Below are 9,954 nucleotides of genomic sequence, written 5' to 3'. Positions count from 1 at the left end.
TCACTCCAATATACCTTCTGCCTCCCTCTCTCTTTCTTCTTCTTCTGGAATCCCAATTATTCTAATATTGTTTCATTTTATGGTACCACTTATCTCTCGAATTCTCCCCTCGTGCTCCAGTAGTTGTTTGTCTCTCTTTTGCTCAGCTTCTTTATTCTCTGAAATTTGGTCTTCTACATCACTAATTCTCTCTTCTGCCTCATTTATCCTAGCAGTAAGAGCCTCCATTTTTTTTATTGCATCTCATTAATAGCTTTTTTGATTTCAGCTTGGCTAGATTTTAGTTATTTTATTTCTCCAGAAAGTGCTTTTATTTCTCCAGACAGCATTTCTCTAACATCTTCAATATCTTTTTCAAGCCCAGATAGCACCTTGAGAATTGTCATTCTGAACACTAGATCTGACATATTACCAATGTCTGTATTGACTAGGTCCCTAGCTTTTGGTACCACCTCTTGTTCTTTTTTCTGTGGTGAGTTTTTCCACCTTGTCATTTTATTCAAATAAAATATATGAAGGAGAGAATAAAATACTAAAAGGGTGGCAGAAACATGGATGCTAACCAAATAAGAAGAGACCCCAAATCAGGGGGAGATAAAAGGGTGTAAAAGAAGTTTAAAAAAATTTTAAAAACATATTTAAAAAATATATATTAATTTTAGACTGGTGAATACAATAGAGCCACCCACTTGATTTTGGGGTGTATTTTGATGTCTTAGAAGAAACTACCTCCCAAAATTTTTTAAAGAAAGAAAAACTTATATATACACAAAAATAAGGGTAAACACGATGAAGGGATGGAATATCACTGTAAGGATGAAAATTTTTAAAAAATTCTAAAAAAAAGAATTGATGAGATAAGTTGGTTGGAAAAAGAAAGGAAAGTGGAGAGAATTTGCTCAGGCTGGAGACTAAAACAAAGCCCTGTGCTAGATTTAGGGTATATTTTGATCTATTAGAAGAAATTGTATCCCAAAAATTTTTTAGAAGGGAAAAACCCTATATGTATACAAAAAATAAAGTTAGATACAATGAAGGATAAAATATGACTTTAATAATGAAGGTTTAAAAAGATTTTTAAAGAAAGATATTGTTAAGATAAACTAGTTAAAAAACATTAAAAGAGGAAAAAGGAAAAATTTTAAAAAGTAGAATAAGAAAATAATAAAACTAAAAAAATTTAATTAACTTTGCAAGATTGAAGAATAGTGGGGAGAAAGCCATGAATTCCTTTGTATTCATGAGGAAAAGGAAAGCTTTGCTTTCCCCTCACTGGAATTCTGCTGTTCTCCTTGATCAGTGAGCTTGGTCTTGGCTGGATGTTCTTTCTGATCTCCTTGGGGAGGGGCCTGTTGCAATGATTCTTAAATGTCTTTGCCCTAGGCAAAATTGTGCTGCCCTTGCCAGGGGCTGGGCTAAGTAATCTGCTCGGGTTTTCGGGTTTGCTCTCAGGAGCTTTGCTCCCTGAATGTTTTCCATAGAGCTCTGGAGGATGGCAATGAAAGTGGCGGCTTCCCAGTCTCCGGCCTGGAGGAGCCCAGAAGCTGAGAGTTCAGGGCCCCACTCCTCAGTGCACCCTTGGGGAATAGCGCTCAATCACTCAGGTCTCCCTGGTCTCTGGCAGTGCTCTGAGCTCACCCAGCCTGTGACTGAGCATTTTTATCTCTGGCACACAGTATGGTTTGGAGTCTCCAAACCCAGCAGATTTCTGCCCCCAGAGAAGGAAGGTGAGCCTCCCTGTATCTGTGACTTGTGGGGTCCCTGCTCAAAGAGCAGTGGTCTGACTGTCCCTCAGATCACAGTTTAAGGTAACCCCGAGCTGAGAGCTCACTCCTCAGCTCCGTCTCTGCAGCCAGCTTCCCGGCTCCAATACCTGTGAGCTCTGCTACACTCAGACACCCCTGATCCTTCTGTGACCCCGCGGGACCTGAGACTACACTGTCCTGCGAGGGCTTCACCCATGCTTAGCCTCTGGAGCTATGTCCTTCAGTGGAGCAGATTTTTAAAAATTCAAATTTTGTGCTCTGTTGCTCCACTGCTTGCTGGGAGCCAGCCCCTCCCCCCACAGACTATCTTCCTGTCACTTTGGCTTCACTTCTCCAAGCAGGTCCTACCTTTCAGAAAGTGGTCAATTTTCTGTTTCTAGAATTGCTGCTCTTCTTCTCTTTGATCTCCCGTTGCGTTTGTAGGTGTTTGCAGTGGTTTGATAACTATAGCTGAACTCCTGTGACCTGATGTCCTCTCAGTCAGCTACTCCTCCGCCATCTTGACTCCTCCCACCAAAGAAGCTTTTCATAGCTGGAGGGGGGCTAAGTAGGTTAGAGTTAATCTGGTCAGGGTTGAGAGGTAGGTGAGGGCCAGTCAACATAGTGACTAGTAGTCCAAGGACAGGAATTTGAATTTCAGTCTAAGCAAAGAGGGAAGTGATTGGATGGATTTAGCAAAGGAAAGAGTTTTACCTGATTTGTTTTTGAAAGGGTCCCTCTTGGCTGTTGAGGAGATTATGTAGTGTAGATGATTAAGAACAAGAGGAGGGAGACTCATTAGAAAACTATTGCATCCATCTAGACAAAAATGATGTTGGCTTGCACTAGGGAAGAAGCTGAAAAAATGAAGAGAAGTAGAGCTATTCAGGGCAGAGCTAGGAGGATTTGAAAATATGGATGAGTTAGAGCATGAAGGAAAAGAGTGAACCAAGAATGGCTCCTAATTTGGGGGTTTGAGTGAATTTAGTGGTTGGCTGTGCTGTTAAATATGGATTAAAAATATGTACTAAGCATCTACTCTGTAGAGAACAATTTTTGACAAGATATATTCTTCTAACTTCTAAAATACTTTTATTGCTAACAGACTGTGAGTGCAAATCACATAAACATTTAATTGTCATCAATATTTCTATTTTATTTCAAGCAAATATTCTAAGTAAGCATTTTTTTCCTGACTCTCTCATTACCTTTGTTGTTAAAACATAGATCAGGGGTCGGTAAACAGTCTTCTGAAAAGAGCCAGATAGTAAATATTTTAAGCTTTGCAGTCTATATGAACTCTGTTGCAACTATCAACTCAGATGTTGTAGTGTGAAAAGAACCATAGACAACATGTTAAGGAATGATGGGCATTGTGGGAATGATGTGGCTGTATTTCAATAAAACTTTCTTTACAAAACAGGCAGTGGGCCATATTGGTTGGGGGGGGATTGTAGTTTGTTGATCAATAGCATAAATTATAGGTCCCAGAACAAGACAATCTAGAGGAGAAAAAGAAAATCAGTTCATGAAAAAAGAAGTCAAATACTTATTTGTTGATTGACGACAAGCATAATGGAAGTTTTAGTATTTATTTATTTTCAATTTTTTTCACTCATATTATATCCAAGGTCATTCTTCTGATTTCCTCAGGATCCCTCACTCCATATAATCCTGATAAGACTATAAATCATGGTACTTTGCTCTCCACGACAACGACAGATCCTTACTCAGGTTCACCAGAGTAGTTTTTCCACATGGCCACAGAGATTGGGATAGAGGTGGGTGCACTATTCAAGGAAGGTCAATTGGACTATTACTCAGCCATCAGAAAGGATGAATACCCAACTTTTGGATCAACATGGATGGGACTGGAGGAGATTATGCTGAGTGAAATAAATCAAGCAGAGAGAGTAAATTATTGTATGGTTTCACTTACTTGTGGAACACAAGGAATAACATGGAGGACATCAGGAAAAGGAAAGGAGAAGTGAGGTTGGAGAAATCAGAGGGTGAGATGAAACATGAGATACTGTGGACTTTGAGAAACAGAGGGTTTTAGAGAGGAGATGGATCAGGGAAAGGGTAAGCTTGGTGGTGGGAATTAAAGAGGGCATGTATTGCATGGAGCATTGGATATGGCACATAAACAATGAATCTTGGCATACTGAAAAAACAAAAAAAAAAGAAGAAAAAAAGAAACTTCCCTACACTTGATATATAAATAGGAGGAGACAGTTTTTTCGACTGAGGGTCTGTTGAAAGGGGGCTAAAGTTGTATAAATTACACAGATTATTTTGCCAGGTATTTGGTCAGTTCAGAACAACTGCAAGCAGAGATAAACTGAATCGAGAGCCATGACAACATTGTTTGGGAAGCTTAATCCAGCTATGTCTAAACCCAGAGAGACATGCCAGAACTTCCTAGTTCTGTAAATCAGTAAATTCCCTTTTTGTTTCAGCTAGTTTGAGTTGAGTTTTGATCAGTTGCAGACAAAAGTTTTTAGACAAAAGTACTGCTTCATTGAATTTGGAAGGAGAAGACAATTACGGTTTGAATTCCTTGAATGTGCTGAGCATAATACATGTTAAACTTAGTTAAATTTGAAAGGTGGGACTGAGACAGGGACTCAGAGGTAAGTGATTTGCCTGAAGTTGTGGAAGTTTTTGGTCGAGTTATGATTTGACTGTTGATGTTTCTGATTCCCAGCACCATGCTATTTATGATACCATGTAGTAAGGAAGCATAAAAATTAAAGGAAAAAATAATATAATTTTTGGATTCCTCTATTTCTTTTAAAGAAGTTTTATCTAGGGCTCCAAAACTGCATGAGAATAAAGGTGATTCTTGAAACAGCAAAAAGACAGCTGAATCTCTAAGAAGTTTCTTTAGTAGACATAGTATATGAGCTGTTAAGCAATCAATCATGGGCCAACTTTCAAAGCTGCTTTGAATTTTAAAATGGAATGTTTCTAGCTTAATTGTCCATAGGCTAAAGCTGGAAAATGTTAGCTTTCTTTTTTCCTGCATAGAGAGACCAGATTTCATATGTATGCAGGAAATGCGGAGCCAGGCAAACCATTCATTTCCATATCTCTAAGTAGGCTGTGTGAGTTTGATGAGGAAGGGCAAGTAAGGGATATAAAATCAGCATCAAAGATTCATGCTGAGGAAACTCTTCTTGAGAGCTATATGGAGACAGGAGTACAAGAGGGGTTTCTTCCTAGGTGGAAAGAGGTGATAATTAAACATAATTTGTAGAAGAAAATTAATAGTGATGGACTTGAATCCTTTATAGCAAATGTAAATTTCAAAGCAATTTTGTGTGGAGAAGTAAAAGGCTATAATATATGGCTGAGTGGTATATTCTGACAGTAATGGTCCTCTTGTGCAGTGAGTTATTAAAGACTTTCATCTCACAGTTTTCAACAATGAAAAGGAAAGCAGTTTGGGGGCATTTTCTGAGATATGTCCCTTGTGTTGATTTAGCTTGTATGATCAGTAGGTTATCTCACCAGCTGTATGGAAAAGGTTAAATTTGCTAAAGGGGTGAAAGACTAAAATGTAAGAAGGGTGCTATTTCAGAAAAATGTATTGTTTCCTCTCTGGGACTAAGAAACCATGACCTTGGACAAGTCGTTTAATCTCTCTGGGACATGATCTCCACATCTTGTCCAAGGATGTTGTCCACAGCTTTTCCCAACGCCAGAAATCTAGGATTCCCCTCTTATGATAAAGAATGGCCCCTTGGGAATGAATTTTCCTCTCCCTTTAGGGAGTTTGCCCTGAAGAAACCTCAGGGATGTTTCACTTGGAGTCATTTTCGGTCTTTTCTCCCATATTTTTGAAATGGATTCTAGAATCACCTTCAGAACTGATTCCCTTCAGGGAGCACAAGACAGAGATAGTGAAGGACTGGAGCCATGTCACAAAGCTTGTCACTCAAGCTTTCATAAAGGTCTACAGAAGGAAAACTTGTCTGGGAACCAACAGCTCAGCCCAACTGGATTACAAAACAAATGACTATGGGTTTGGGATGTTCTTTAACAGTCTTGGCTTGTGAGAATTGGACCTCACAGTTCTTGGATATTCTGATGAGCTTTTTTTTTTTTTTTTTACTGTTTGTGTTTCACTTGGGATGTTTCTATTACCCTATCTTTAAGTTCACTGTTTTTTTTTCTTTTTTTTTTTTTTTTATAGCTCTGTTGCGCCCAGTTGGGAGCTGTCAAAGACATTCTTTATTTCTGTGTTTTTGATTTCTAATGTTTTCTTTTGATTTTTTAAAGTAGTTTTCCCCACTCTGTTAATAATACCCATTTGATCTTGCATGTTGTCTCTCTTCTTTTTTTCATTAGAACCCTTAACAGATTAATCAGTTACTTAAAATTTCTTTTCTGTTCATTTAAATTCCTTATCTGTTAATTGTGTCTATCTGAAATATGGTTATGATGATTGCTTTGTTTTCAAACTGCTTTTTCCTTGCCTTTTGATAGGTTTTTCATTTTTTTTTTTGCTGAAAATTGACATGCATGAATAATAACTCCTGAGGTAAATAGACATTTTGGATGGAGGATATATATTGTCTGGCCATGAGTTGGGCTGTGTTTAATGTTTGCTGTACCTATAGGGAGTAGAGACTCCATAACTGTCTAGCATCTTTGTTTTTTTTTCCTCCCCTGGCTTTAAGCCTTCTCTTTGGATTACTTCTCAGAGGCAGTCTCCGTCCTACAGCTTTCTCAGCTGCAATTTTGTTATACCAAATGTTTGCTGGTGTGGTGGTTGGGTGTGGGCGAGGGAAGACCTCTCAGTCATTTAGTGGACCTCTGTCTCATAGTGTGGACTTCACAAGTGTTTCTGTCCCTCCTCAAGACGTACAACTTCCCCCCACTTTCCCTGTGTCAAGTTTCGAAGACATTTCCTTGAAGCTCTGTCCCAGTTCATTTTTCCTCTCCTCCGTCAGTGACATACGAGTGCTAGAAGAGAGTAAGGTGGAAAGGACATCTCTTTCCCCGAGTGAGAGAAATTTTCCGTTTTGCTGTGTCATGAAGTATTTCATCTCTGAGATTAAATAAGCCTTTATTATGGAAAAGGAAAGGAGAAGATTGTGTTTGCTGCTTTTCCACTCCCTTTGTCAGCCCCATAGAAGATTTTTCTTGGATCCTCAATGCGAGAATCTGTGGGTTTCCTGGAAGGAAAACCCAAGAAAGTGTGTGGGCTCTCTGATTGCAGCACCCAGCAGTTTGTCATGATCAAGCTAGTTAGCACTCAGACTACAGCAATCAGAATCACTAGTAAAGGAAGTAGTTTCACAATTTATGGCTTCTAGTGGCTTCAGCTCCAGGTAAGTATATCTCTAGTGCTGTATCTCTCTGGATGCACCTGTCTCTAGATTTTGGAGTGGCCGTACGCTCTGGTACCTCAGTTCTCTGATAGCTTTAAGAACAATTGTTGATTTTTACTTTGTGCAGCTTTTTCTTATTAATGGCAAAAGTGATAACTTGTAGCTCTTTAAGTGTCAGCTGAAAGAGATAGACTCATATCTACCAATTTTACTGAAAAAAAAAAAAAATGTGCTCCATTTCAACCCTAGAGACCCACACAATTTGCACAAACAGAAAGATGTGTAAATTGAACAAGTCAAACAACTTTATATAAGGTAGAAGCAATCATTAAAACCAATAAGATATATAATGTAATACAAGTTTGTTGTGCTGACTGTAAGATGAAAAGAAAATTCCAGAATGCGTGCTAGATGGTGGAGGAGAGGTGCAAGGATTCACTTTCTGGAAGGTGTCCTCATCATTCTGTACCTCTTTCTTGGTTAACATTTTAGAGTTCATGTTTTATCTTGCAAGCTCTTAGAAATAAAATCAAAGGACAGAAAAACATCTGTCTAAGAAAATGAAGGCTAAATCCAAAAGCACATCAAAACATACGGATAATGCACACATATTCAACAGACTGACGAGATGAAGAGGAAGCTGTTCTTTATCCTTCTTACTTGGCATATATTCCCAAATAAAAATGTTTTGGTTCATTGAACCATGACCCACAGTTTAAATTCGTTCCATATGATATTCTCTGACTAGAAAGTGTGTCTAATAAATTGTTTAATGTGTCTTTGCTTAAAAATATAACATTGAAATACCACATCTTAAAGTATATTTACTTAGTGCATTTCAGGTGAAAAAAGTCATTACTACTGCCCTCCCCCCCAAAATGTCATATCCAAAATATGGTAAACTTTGTCAAGAGCTATTACGGAAAAACAACATTCACTGAGCACTCCCTATGTGAAACAATTCTGTAATTAATTGTAGTTTTTATTTCTTTAAAAGTCTTGATTCAGTTAATCAGTAACTGTCTTTCCTCTAGAGCAATGTAAAAAACCGTAGAACACTTTCATTTTCCTCACTTTTCCCCCTAGCTTCTACCAACCCATGTGGTAGCTGCCTGGAATTTTAGCTCACATTACTGTTAAAATTCTTTTTTTTTTTTCATAATAAATATGTACTTAGACCTGACAACCAGTGGTTCTTCCTTCTCAGTTGACTGTATCTTCCCATATACTCCTGCTTATGTCTGGATTCATTTTCTTTCCTGATGTAGTTCATCCTCTGAGAAGCAGTTATTTTCAGAAACAATCTAAAGTTATAGACCTTTGATGTCCAAACTCACTCTGAAATCACAATGTGTGTGTATAGATTTCTAGAATTAAAGTATTTTCCTGAGCAGTTATAAGTGCTCCATTGTCTTCTTGTGGCCAATATTGTTGATGACAAATCTAGTGTTACCTGATTTCTTAAAGTAAGTTCTGAAGCAAAGTTGTAAAGATAAGTAGATTTTCTCTTGCTAATGTCCTGTGGTAGATCTCTAATATGTCAGCATAGCATTGGTGGTGGTGGGGTTTGTATTTTAGTTTGGCTCTGCCATCCCTCTTAATTTAAATGCATGCCTTTCTTTCATTTTTAGAAATTATCAGTGGTCTTTTGGAATATTATTTTCCCTTTATTCTCTCCCTTCCTTCCTCTACAACATCTGTTACATGTTGGGACTTCTATTCTCTCTCTTAATGGTCTGTGGGTATTTAGTATTGGATTATTTGTTTCCTATAATGAGATATTTGGAGTTCTTTATATATTCTGGATACAAGTCCTGTAATTTAGATATGTTTAGGTATATGATTTGCAAATATGTTCTCCCAATCTGTGTCTTGTCTCTTCATTCTCTTAATATATCATTCAAAGGGCAGAAGTCTTTGATTTGGATATAGTCTAGTTTATCATTTTTAAATGGCTTCTCCTTTTAGTAATTTTAAAAAGATATTTATTTATTTATTTGTCAGAGAGAGAGAGGCAGAGGGAGAGGGAACACAACTAGGGGCAGTGGGAGAGAGAGAAGCAGGCTTCCCACTTAACAGGGAGCCCAAAGTGGAGTTTTATCCCAGGACCTTGGGACCATGACCCAAGCCGAAGGCAGACGCTTAATGACTGAACCACCCTCGTGCCCCTCCTTTTAGTATTATATCTAAGAAAAACGTTCTTCTACATTTTCTTCCAGAACTGTTATAGTTTCAGGTGTTATATTTATGTCCATAATACATTGTGAATTAATTTCTGTAAATATTACAAGATATGAATTAAAGTTTTGTTTTTGTTTTGTTCTGCATATTGATGTCACTTTTCCCAGCATCATTTGTTAAAATGGCACTTTACTCTCCACCAAGTAACTTTTCCCTCTTTTTTGAAAGAGGGAAACTAACCATATCTACAAGGGGTGGTCTACTTCTAGTTTCTCTATTTTGTTCCATTGTTCATCTATCTTGACTTTAATATCGCACTTCTTTGATTACTACAACTTTATAATAATATTTTCTTTAATAATAAATCTTGAAATCAGATAGTATGGTTCCTCCCAATTTTCAAGTAAGCTTTTTCTAAGTTGTACTAACATTTCTAGATCCTTTACATTTCCACAAAAATGTTACAAACAGCTTTTCAATTTCCACTGGAAAGCATTTTGAAAATCTGGTTGAAATTGCATTGAATCATTGGCTCAATTTTGGAATAACTGATACCTAAATGATATGGATAAGTATATTCAGCCTCTCCATTAACTTATGATTTAAAATTTCGCACAGCTGTAGAAAGGAAAGTTCCTCAACTTGATGAAAAACTTGCAGCTGTGTCATTCATAAGACCAAAAGTT

The sequence above is a fragment of the Mustela erminea genome, chromosome 14 (genome assembly GCF_009829155.1).
Source record: "Mustela erminea isolate mMusErm1 chromosome 14, mMusErm1.Pri, whole genome shotgun sequence".
NCBI classification, from domain to species: Eukaryota; Metazoa; Chordata; class Mammalia; order Carnivora; family Mustelidae; genus Mustela; species Mustela erminea.
The sequence above is the reverse complement of the archived record's forward strand: the minus strand, read 5'-3'. Positions refer to the sequence as shown.